At 41.5% G+C, this 12,418-nt stretch overlaps 1 long non-coding RNA gene across 1 annotated transcript in view; it reads left to right on the forward strand.

Annotated features, from left to right (window-relative positions):
• The window catches only part of LOC115068529, a 110,675-nt gene that overhangs the window by 21,809 nt on the left and 76,448 nt on the right, over positions 1-12,418 (forward strand). The gene's annotated exons all lie outside the window — the stretch shown is intronic.

Consider the following 12,418-nt stretch of genomic DNA (forward strand, 5'->3'; position numbering starts at 1 on the left):
GTGCACTCTCCTGTTTGGTAGAGCTGCCTCGCCCTGCATTAATAGGAAGTACAGAATGCTTGGTGATATATCAAAGTCTTGCACTTGGAGGTGTGGAGCTGTCTCTCACTGTTCCCTCTCTCTGTCTCTATCTCCCCCCCCACCCTGTGTGTGTACGTGTGTGAGTGTGTGTGTGTGTGTAGAGTATGCACTTCAGTGTGCATGCACATATGCAGAAACCAGATCAGAATATCAAATGTCTTCTGCCTTACTGCCTTGAGACGGGAGGTCTCTGCACTGGATGGAGCCTGGCAGGTGAGCAAGCTCTTGGGATCCACTTGTCTCTACCCCTCAAATGCTGGCATTACAGGCATATGCAGTCATGCCTGGGTGCTGGGGATTGGAACTCGGGTCCTCATGCTTACACAGCACACTATCTTGCCTCCTGGGTTCTTCCGCCTCCCAAGCTCTTCTGACTCTATTCTTGGGGCTTTTTTCATTTGCCCCTCAGTTCATTCCCTTCAAGTACAAAAGGGAATTTATTGGAAGAACATTGGAATATCTCACAGAATCCAAAGTCTAAGCTTCATGGAGGCCTGCACCAGGAAGGACATTGTTCTCACTGTCTAACCCTTCCTCTTTCATCCCCACTCCAAAATCCTTATCTCTTCCTGCTTGAAGTGTGCATGGTGTCCTTTCTCTATAGGACAGCTTTCACTTCCTCAGAAAACACGGCTGCCACAAAATGGCAGGCCTGGCTCCCTCATTCAAAGGGGGGGAGGGGTCCTGAGGCTGTCTCCAAACTCAACACCTAATAGTTGAGGTTGGGCCAGGTGTGACCTAGGTTGTGGCCAGGGACAAAGTCATGTGGTACCAATATTGTTGTCTATGGTTCATTTTAGTAGATGTGGATTTGTTCTGTTAAGAAAAATTATCTCTGGGGGCTGGAGAGATGGCACAGTGGTTAAGAACACTGGTTGTTCTTGCAGAAGACCCGGGTTCGAATCCCAGCACCCACATGGCAGCTAACGGCTGCCCATAACTCCAGTTCCAGGGGATCTGACAACCTCTTCTGTCCTCCATGGGCATTGCACAACACAGGTGAACTTACATACATGCAGGCAATACACACATACACATAAAAGATAAAAATAATAAATAAAATATTCAAAAAAAGAAAAATTATCTCTGGTTGGTGAGATGGCTCAGTGGGTAAGGGCATTTGCTGCTGAGCCAGACAATCTGAGTTCAATTCCCCAGACCTACATGGTGGAAGGAGTCAACTTTCACAACTTGTCCTTAGACCTCTACACACATGCACAAATAAACAAAAATATAATTTAAAAAAATTTTAAAAAGAAAAATTATCTCAGAGTTGGAGATGAAACAAAAGGACCTCTATGTGTCCTTGTGTCACCCCGGGGCATCATTTAACCTCTAAGTCTTTTAATTATCTAGGGGAACATAGCTCTACTTGACTTGCCCTATGGGACTGATTAAAGGGTCAGTTTTTGTGAAATTACCTTTTAGCCTATAGATTTTTTGCAGTAGCGAAGCAAATTACTTCTATTTGGTAGGAAAGATCACCAAATGTTATGAGTTTGCTTCCCAGGAGTGCATTGAATAGTTTCATATCTAACCTAGAAATTGTATTCAACAGTTTCTTTCCTTCATGACTATATAACTTTCTACTTCTATACAGCCTGTGCTTTTCCTTTGGTCGAGACACGCCATCCTAATGATTTCCTCATAAATGAGTTGGAATAATATTTACATATATTTATTTTCTGCTTGTATGAGACTCATTTTTTAAATTACAAAATCACTTTATTATAATGAACCGACAAATAAAACATCACACAGCCAGATTAAGGTAGCCATTCAAATAAACCCTTGCCCAGTCCCAAACTTTACCTCTCGGTGAACTACACAGTTGAGTGTCCATTCTGAAGCCATGGGGCTTCCTCATCACTTACTGTTACATTTTTTTTGGTCTCCTTTCTGTCCTATTATGCTAAATAGTTAATTTTAAAAAAACATTTAAAGAATATTTGGTAGTTCTCAGAAAATGAGGATTGTGTTGACACTTCAAAGGTGCACTTTATTCTTTCTTGTGAATTTCTTGTTTTTTATGACTTCTACATTTTATCAACTGTTAACGTTTTTCCCTCCCTTGGTGAAGGTCTAATATTAATACATTTTCTGTTTTAGCTGGCCTGAAATATGTTAATTTCATCTTTGTTCCTGAAACAAACATTTAATGGATGGATACTCTAGTTGGACTCTTTCTTAGGTCTTTTTTTTTTTCTTTTTTGAGACAAGGTCATGTTATGTACCTCTGGCTGGATTGGCACTTTTATGCAAACCAGGCTGGCCTTGAACTTGTGGCAATCCTCCTGCCTCAGCCTCCCCACCCCCCGTCTATAGGTGTGGAACACAGTGCCCAGCTTATAGACATTATTCTATGTTCTGGCTTCATTTGTCTCTGTTGAGAAATCACAGTCAGTCTAATTGGCATTCTGTCACAGCTACTGGGTCTATGACTCTTGTTGGTGTAACTACCTGACAGGCACCAGTCTAAATGAGGAAGGTTTGTTTTGGCTTCCAGTTCCAGGGATACGGGATGGCATGGCCACAGGAGCTTGAGGTAGCGGGTCACATTACATCCCCACCCAAGAAGCAGAAAGCAGACGGGAAGTGTCCTCCTCCCCCACTTTCTAGGAACATTTCAAATTCGGATCAGGACAATCTCTCTTTTCTCTCTGACAGCTTTTAGGTCTTTCTCTTCAGCATTCTGAACTTTGTAAGAGTCTTATTGTGGATTCATTCTTATCTAAAACTGCTTGGAATTTATGGGGCTTTGTGACTCTGAGAGTTTGTGTTTTTCATTCAGTTCTGGGAAAAATTAAGTTAATATCTTCCCAAATATGACTTCTCATTATTTCTAGGATCTTGTTCCAGATTTCCAAATAATTACATGTTAAATGTTTTAGCTTACCTTCTATGCCATTTAACTTACATTTAACACCTTTCTCTTACAACTCACCCCCAAGGCTCTATCCAGGGTATTTTTTCCAAATCTGTCTTATAGTCTACTTATTCTTTCTTTGGCCATGGTGAGTATTCTCTTCTACCTAATAAGTACATGAAAGATATTTAATATGATCATGGTAGGATAGTGCAAATTGAAATTTTATCACCCTTAGAATGCCTAAAATAAAAAGTCAGATGATTTGGGGTGGTAAGAATCTGGAGAAGTAGATACATTGCTGGTGGGAGTGTAACTAGTAAAGCCCTGTTAGAAAACCATGCTCATCATGTACTAATGTTAAAGACTTTCCTACCCTTTGAGCTAGCTACTCACAGATGTAGAATGAACTGAAATCCAGGCATGTGTGCATTCATAAACTCACAAGATTGCTCACAGCAACATTGCTTATTATGGTTCCAAATTGGAAGCAACCCAAATATCCACTAGGAGAGTAATAAATGAATTGTGACATATTCATATAATGAGAAACTACAGGGATTATTCAGAACAAACCTTGGTTATACCCCAAAACATACGCACCACCCAAGCATAATACTGGGTGATAGAAATGAGAATCAAGAGTATGTTCTGGGTGAAGCCATTTATACAAATATAGGAAAAAAAAACCCAACCCCCAAATGGTTAAACTACACCAGTATGCAGGGGGGTGAAGACCTAGGAGTTTAAAAAGAAAAAGAAGAAAAGAAAAAGAGTCACAAAGGTCACCTAGTATAATGGTTAGCTTCATCAAGGGAGGGGACTCTGAGTGACTGGCAGGAAAAAGGGATTTTCTGAGGTATGGACAGGATTCTACTTATTGACTTAGTTGGTGATTATTTTTGTGTTTTCTTATAACACATTGCAGAATATATTTTTTTCATCTAAAATAACAGTGACATTAAGAATCTAAATGTTAGAAATGTGGCTAAAGTGGTATTAAAATGCTTACATTGGGGCTAGAGAGATGGCTCAGCAGTGAAGAGCACTGGCTGCTCTTGCAGAGGATCTGGGTTCGATTCCTGGCACCCACATGGCAGCTAACAACTATCCACCATTCCAGTTCCAGTTCCAGGGGAATTCAACACTCTCTTTTGACCTCTGTGGGCATCATATGACATGGGCACACTTACATACATGCAGGCAATACATTTATACCCATAAACAATACAAATAATAAAGTATTTTAAAAAGATGATCTACATAGTGAGTTCCAGGACAGCTGGGGCTACAGGGAGACCCTGTCTCAAAAAGATAAAAAAAAAAAAGATGCTTATATTGTGAAATCAGAAATCAGAATGGCTAAATATCAAGGAACTGAGCATATAACTTAAGAAGTTAGTAAAAGAGGGCTGGAAAGATGACTCAGAGGTTAAGAATGTATACTGCTCTTACAGAGGACCCAAGTTCAGTTCTCGACATCCACATTGGGTGGCTAATAGCTGCCTTTAACTCCAGCTCCAGGGGATCTCTCTCTCTCTCTCTCTCTCTCTCTCTCTCTCAATTAAAAATAAATCTTTTTAAAAAGTCAATAAAAGAATACCAAGTGTCATAGTTAGCTTCAGTTGTTAACTTGAAACTCTGGGGAAGAGGGAACCTCAGTGGAGGAATTTCCCCATTTCAACTGCCTGTGGGAAAGTCTATGGAGTAGTTCCTGATTGCTAATTGATGTAGGAGGGCCCAGACTATTATGGACCATACCATTCCTAGGTAGGTGGGTCTGGGCTGTATAAGACAGGCTATGAGCTTGAGATCAAGCCAGTTAGCAGTGTTCCTATATTGTCTCGGCTTCAGTTCCTGCCTCCAGGTTCCTGCCTTGATTTCCTACCTCGGCTTACCCTGATGATGAACTGTAAGCCAAATAAACCACTTTTTCTTCAAGTCTGTTTTGGTCAGTGTTTTATCACAGTAACAGAAAGCAAACAAGAATATCCAGGCAGTCCACCAAAAGTAGAATGAAAACAATTAAGATTTGAGAAGAAATTAATAAAATAATAAATAAATACCACTTAAATTATAGAATAAAATGTTCCATACAGAGAATTTAGTTTTTCTAGGACTAGCAAAACCAACAAATTTCTGATAATATTGATAGAAAGAAGGTCAATATTAGGTCAATAAAGACAGTCAATATTAGAAAAAGAAAAACATGGAGCAGGTTCACCAAGAATACAAAGAATGAACAGATTTATGCCCCCAAACAGAAACCAGTGAAAGGAATATGAGGGGGAAAATATAAATTATGGAAACTGGTTTAAAAAGGAAAAAAAACTGAATAGTTTCATAATCAGTAAATAAATTGAATTAGAAGTAAATCTTCCCAGTAAGAACTTCCACCTTAGTTTTAAAGTAGATTCCATTGAATTTCAAGAAACATTTACTACTAAATATTTCACAAACTCTGAGAATAGAAGAAGGAATAGCTCCCAATTCAGTTTATGAAGTTAGAAAAACATTCTTCATGTACAACGTGAAAAGCACAGGTGGGCCATATTCTTCAACATGGATGCAAACATTCTAAACAGAACTTTAGTCAAATACTTGGATGTGGTGGCTGAGGCAGAAGGATTATGAGTTCAAAGTTGCTTTGCTAGGTTACAAAGCAAACTGGAAGCTAGCCTGGGCTACATAGTATGATTCTGTCTTAAAGTTAAATAACTTTTTGTGGAGTTGGAGAAATAGCTCAGCAGTTAAGAGCACTACCTGTTCTTCCAGAGGACCCAGGTTTGGTTCCCAGGACCTACACGGTGGCTAACAACTGTCTATAACTCCAGTTCCAGAGGATCTGACATCCTCTTCTCACTTCCACGGGCACTGCATGACACAGGTGCACATACATACAGGAAGCAAAAACACTCATACACATAAAAATAAATAAAATATTTAAAACTTTGCAAACTAAGCAAATTATTTATATATGTATATATGTCTGCATACATATGTATATGTGTGTATACATATGTATATAGCAGTAATTTTGGAAACAATCTTGACTGATTCAACACTTGAAATCTACTGTATATATTTAATTTGCCACAGTCATGGGTCAAATGAGAAAATCCGCACAGTGTTCTTTCAATAAAAAAAAGAAAACTGTTCAAATTATATACATCAGTTTATGGTAAAGTCTTAGGGAACCAGCAATAGAACTTCCAAAATCTGCTAAAGGACATCTATCTATGCGTGTATAAAATAATTTATGGTAAACAGAGCACTTAACGGTAAAGCAGAAAAAAACAGAAGCAAGACAAGGATTCCTGTTTTCGTCACTTCCCAGCTAGCACAACAAGGGAAGAAAAACTCAAAAGGTTTCCAAGGTATAAGGGCTGGAAATGAAGAAATGTAACTGGCAATGGTATTGTGAATGCATAGAATCTTAGATCTGTTTTGGAATTATTTAGAGGAGTTTGAAAGGTTTTCCATTATAAACTCAATAGAAACAAGTCAGCTGGATTTTATACATCAGTAACATTTTATTTATTTATTATTTATTTATTTATTTTTGGTCTTTTTGAGACAAGGTCTCCCTGTAGCCCCAACTGGCCTGGAACTCACTATACAGACCAGGCTGGCCTTGACCTCACAGAGATCCACCTGCGTCTACCTCCTGAGCACTGGGATTAAAGGTGTATGCCACCATGCTGGATATCAGTAACATTTAGAAAATTGAATAATTTTATAATGATAAAAACTAAGGTCCTTAAGAATAAATCTGTTGAAAATGCATAAAATCTAAATAGATAACTGTCTAACTTTACTGAAAAGTCTTAGAGAAGACAGACGTCAGTGCAGAACACATGGTCTTGGAAAGTCTGTCCATCTTTCCAAATGTGAGTTCTAAATTAAAAAAATTTTTTAAAAATCATTCATTTTTATTTTATATGAATGAATGTTTTGCCTGCATGTATGTGCACCCATGGGTGCAATACCCACAGAGGCCAGAAAAGGGTGTCAGATCCCCTGTAACTGGAGTTATGGATGGTTGTTAGTCACCATGTGGGTGCTGGGAACAGAACCCAGGTCCTCTGCAAGAGCAGTCAGTGTGCTTAACCACTGAGTAACCTCTCTAGCTCCATTTGAAAGCATTTCTAATAAAAATACCAGTATGGCTTTTCATGGAAGTTGGCAAGCTGATTCTAATATTGTTTTGGAAAAGTAAAGTTCCAAAAATAGTCAACTCAGTCTACAATAAAAAAAAAGTATGAGCTATTAAGTCTCATCATAAAGAAATGGTATTTAAGATAGTGGGATATAGTGGATTATTAGTGTAAGACAGAAAAAGAAAAAAAAAAACTTCTCTGGAATATCACAGACAGCCCAGATATGGATCTAAGCACACTGGAAACTTGACAGATGACAGGTGGGAACACTGGGAACATGCCAGACTATCTAACCTCCATCCACATGGAAAACAAATAAAACTGCAACCCTAGATCACATGATGTACAAACACTCACTTTAGACTGATTAAGAACTCAGGGACGGAAGGCAAAATTTTAACCCTTTTAGGAAAAACATGAAGCATCTTCAAGATTAAAAAAATTATTTTAAAATTATCATCATCATCATCATCATCATCATCATCATCATCATTATGTGTATGCATGTATTGCCTGCATGTAGGTAAATACACCAGTGTCATGCAGTGCCTGTGGAGGACAGAAGAGGCTGTTGGATCCCTTGGAACTGGAGTTATGCAGTGATTGTTAGCTGCCGTGTGGGTGCTGGGATTTGAACCCGGGTCTTCTTCAAGAACAGCCAGTGTTCTTAAGAGCTGAGCAATCTCTCCAGCCCATATTATTTTTATTTTACATGTATGAATGTATTGCTTGCATGTGTGTAAGTGCACCCATGTCATGCAATGGCCATGGAGATCAGAAGAGGTCATTGGATCCCCTGGAACTGGCGTTATGAACCATTGCTAGCTGCCATTTGGGTGGTGGGACTCGAACCAGGTTCTCTGCACGAGCAGCTAGTGTTCTTAACCACTGAGCCATCTCTCTGGCCCCACATCTTTAAGATTTAAGAAAGGATTTCTTAAACATAATGCCAAGGTTCAAGTCATTAGGGAAAAAGACTAGTAAATTCTGCCCTCATAATAAGTCATTACCAGAAGCTCCTTTAAAAAAGAGTGAAAATAAAAGCTTAGAACTAGAAGACATTAGTAACCTAAATATATGAAAAAGGATTAGCCAGAAAAAAATACATATATTTTTAAAGCCTAAAAGACAGACCACACAGTATACAGATGAGGAAACACAAACAAGAATGGATAAAGGATGCTCAACTCATCATTGATCAAGAGATGAAAATTAATACAAGGTGATGCTATTTTATTATATCCACCTGGCAAAATCCATAACAGAGACAATAACGCCCCACAGCAGAATGCCACTAGTTTAAGTGTAAGTGAATACAATTACTTTTTGGGAAAATTTGCATTAACTAGAAAAGTTCAAGTTGCAGAAATACCACATGGCTCCAAAATGCCAACTCTCCCTTCCTTGAGAAACCCCAGAGAGGAGCCCAAGAAGTTTTAGAGTAGAATTGCTGCTAGAACAACAAGAAAACCAGAGAGCACAAATACCCACCAGGAGAAAAGGATGCATGAACTGTGTGGCACATACCATGAGAAAGAAAAGAAGCTAAGGCATTAACCTGGAAGAAAAAAATCCGTAGCTACATTGACTGAATCAAGCAATTCACAGATGACCAGAACTCGGTTGACTGTGTAAATTTGCAACCATGTAAAACCAAACAAGAGTTCATGGGGCCAAATGTCTATGCTGAGGTGTTTAAGTGGGCTTTTGCCATAGACACATCCTCAGACTAGGCTGCCTGCCTATCAGCTTTGACAAGCCTTGCTCTGTCCCCTACGCTGCTGCGGGGTAGTTATCAACTCCCCCAAGACCAGCCAGACTGTCCTAACGCTTGCATCACCAACAGAGGATTCTGTTACTAGTCTCTGTCTTCATTCTCAGTCCTCACTTTGGGATTGAGCCAGAACGTAGGCAGGGAAGTGTTTGGGCACCTAAACTTCAATCATGGGGGCTTGCCAGGAATTTAGTTTTGCTGAAAGTAATCACCCTGTGTGTTACGCTTACATTACCCTGATGTGCTGCTGTTTTTTAAACGCAAATATCAGGACACATTCTGAGAGATGGACTAGGGAATACTTGAGTACAGTCAGAGGGAGCATCAGTAAACATTTAAGGAGCCAGTTTCTGGCACTTTTTGTGTTGAGGTAGAGATCCTGGGTCCTGGGTTCCGGTGCGGCTTCTGTGAAGCATCGAGGGATCAAGCTGAGCTCCTGCGCCTGCCCCCTCCTTCCTTTCCTGGAGCCTGGTCCTGGTGGGAAGGTGACAGGAGATAAGGGCTGGGGAGGAGAGAAGGGAGGCCCGCCAATGAAATGAGTAAGCCCCTGAGCCAGGATTTCGTTTAAAATACACCAAGACCTTTGCGAGCGAGACCCAGACAGATTCGCCATTCGCCCACAGTGGATTTTTTTTTTTCCCCTCACAGAAAAGAGCCATTCATCAGCCAGTAGCTACTGGAACATGGGCAGTGGAGCGCCGTCCAGGGTGTCAGCCCTCCCCCACCCCATGCCAATCGCAGCCTAAAAATAGCCTTCAGCATGGCCCCAGCCCTTCTATGCCCAGAGCCTTCCAGGGACTCTGTCTCCACCTTGATCCGGTTTAGGACAGGGAGTGTATTTCCGGAAGACAAATATTCCTTAGCCTGAGTTCCTTTTTCCTTCCAAGTTAGGCATCTTGAAGACTGGTCTTCAATGAAAAGCTGTAATGCTATAAAAATTGGACACTTGATTCAAAACTGACTCAACCAAGGGCCAGGTCCCATCCTATTGGTGGAGTGAAAGGAGATGCACGAACAGACACGGGCAATTTCTCTAGGGTCCCCAGGTGCATATAGGCCCACTGCCAACTGCCCTTGAGAGTGGCTTGTCTGAGAGCATGCACAGCAGTGATGTTGTGCAAACTGAACTTAGACTGAGTCCAGAGTGAGCACCAACACGAGAGGAAACTTTCATGTTTTGCTGGGATTTATAGGCAATGGGCTTAACAATCATATAATATAAAATTCATTGAGCATTCTGAGCTAATATGAGTATTGTGGTTGAAACGCAAATCACTCAAGGTCCCTCTAAGGTCGGAAGCAGCTGCTGGACTTCATGCCTTGCTGCTCCTCCTCGCCATCTTCCTAATCTTCCTAATCATTTTCCCATGCCGAGTCCCAGCTTTCTTCCTCAATCACCCCATTCCTACCACGGGAACGTCCAGTCTTTCAGGCAAGGTTACAGAAACCTCGGAACGCTCTAATGACTCTTTCTACATTTTCCATGTCACAGCCAGTCTGTTCCGAAGGCAGTGATTATTTTCTTTGAAATTGAAAAAAGAAACCTTAATTCTCACTAGTTCCCACAGTTCTGACAAGCTCTTCAGGGAGACTTCCTGATTAATCTAGTAGACTCCCAATAGGCCCCGTTCTACCTGTCTTATCCAACAGATCTTATAAGAACATGTTTTTTTTGCCACATCCTTTCTGAAGAAAACACCATGGCACGTTGCTACGTGGTTTCCCTTTCTCACACAAGCTTCTGGTTTTATAGCTATTGTGGGATTTCTGTTCCAGTCAGGTAGGATTTTAACTTTATTTCTTTGATGATATTACTCCTCCCTTCTTGACTGAGTCTGGCTGCTTTTTCTTGCGTTTCTGCTAGATTCTGACCACCATGATCAAATTGGTGTTTTATACTCAACCTTATGTTTCCTTTTAACTCATAGCCCAGTGGTCTCAGGGAAGCACGTGGAATTCTTTCTAGAAGAAGAAAAGTGGTAAGGAAAGAAGGGTGCTCATTTCTACCTCTGGGATGAGCTGGTCCTGGCCAGCCTACCATCTATCTCTATCCGCTCTCCTCCCCATTCTCAAACAAGCCAAATCTTGAGCATCCTTCCTTCGAGTCTCAGCTCTCTAGAAGGGCTTTCCGCGTTTGTTAGACCATAGTCTCACTTCTGTGGTCCCCTGGCCTCTTAGGTACAACTGTTCCTGAGGTGCTTCGTTGGGAAACATGGCAGTGAGTGCATTGTTCTCCAATTGGCCATGTCCAGCAGTCCGTGGGAAGTGAATGTGATCCATTCATTGATGTGCCAGCAGGGGTGGAGTCTCGTGGACAGACGCTGGTGCACACTGGGCATTTCCTAGGCTCTTACCTAGGCCTGACTAACTGACAGCAGAAGGGAAGGCGTGACCTCCACTGACTCCCACAAACTGCCAATCAGATTTCTTCTCTCCCACCTTACCATCCATTGATGAGATCTCTATTGAGCACCTACTGTGTACCAGAGTAATCCTAAAGGATTCAGGTGAATAAGGCAGAGTCCTGCTCTCTAAGAGCTTACAATTTAGGAGAAAGTAGGCATGTCGTGAGACAATGGCAGGACAGGGTGATATAGCGATTTGAAAAAGCTCAGCATAAACATTGAAGAAAAAATAATGGCAGGTACTTGATGCAGTGAAGAGGAGTCAGAGAGGGCATCTTGGAGGAGGTGGTGCCCATTTGAGCCTTGAGAATGACGAAGGCTCAGGCAGATAAGGAGGAAAGAAAATAGAGGAGGCAGGTAGGTGTGTGATCGAGGAAGATGGAGAACCGCAGTCTTCTCCTTTGTCCTTGGTATCTTTGGGACATTTCACTGTGAATAGGCACAGGACTCCAGCAGGAGAAGAGACTTGCTTGGCATACTGTCTAGGAAGTAGGACAGCTCACCAGATGCCCACCTCAAAGGACTGGACCAATACATTCTCCTTTGAACTGAGTGTGGCAGGCCAGGGGACTATTTAGATGCAGGAAGGGGACCACCAAGAGCAGAAATGGGGACAAGAGAGGCGTGGAGAGATGCATATGATAAGCAAAGGATAATAGTGGGATGTGTGTTTGGAAATGTCATGATAAAACCTATAATTTTGTATGTAATAAAATAACAGTTTTGTTACTACATTGAACTTTTGTGTGAAGATGAGCTTTTTTATTTTTTTTCTCTGATTCCTCCTCCTCCTCCTCCTCTTCCTCCTCCTCCTCCTCCTTCTCCTCCTCCTCCTCTCTCTCCTTCCTCCTCCTTCTCCTCCTCCTCTTCCTTTTCCTCCTCTTCCTCCTCCTCCTCCTCCCCATCCTCTTTCCTCCTCCCCATACTCTCTCCTCCTCCTCCTCTTCCTTCTCCTTTTCCTCCCCTTCTTCCTCCTCCTTCTCCTCCTCCTTCTCCCCATCCTCTCTCCTCTTCCTCCTCTTCCTTCTCCTCTTCCTCTTCCTCCTCCTCTTCCTCCTCTTCCTTCTCCTTCTCCTCCTCCTCCTCCTTCTCCTCCCCATCCTCTCTCCTCTTCCTCCTCTTCCTTCTCCTC

The sequence above is a fragment of the Nannospalax galili genome, unplaced genomic scaffold, assembly GCF_000622305.1.
Source record: "Nannospalax galili isolate Female #2095 unplaced genomic scaffold, S.galili_v1.0 scaffold307, whole genome shotgun sequence".
NCBI classification, from domain to species: domain Eukaryota; kingdom Metazoa; phylum Chordata; class Mammalia; order Rodentia; family Spalacidae; genus Nannospalax; species Nannospalax galili.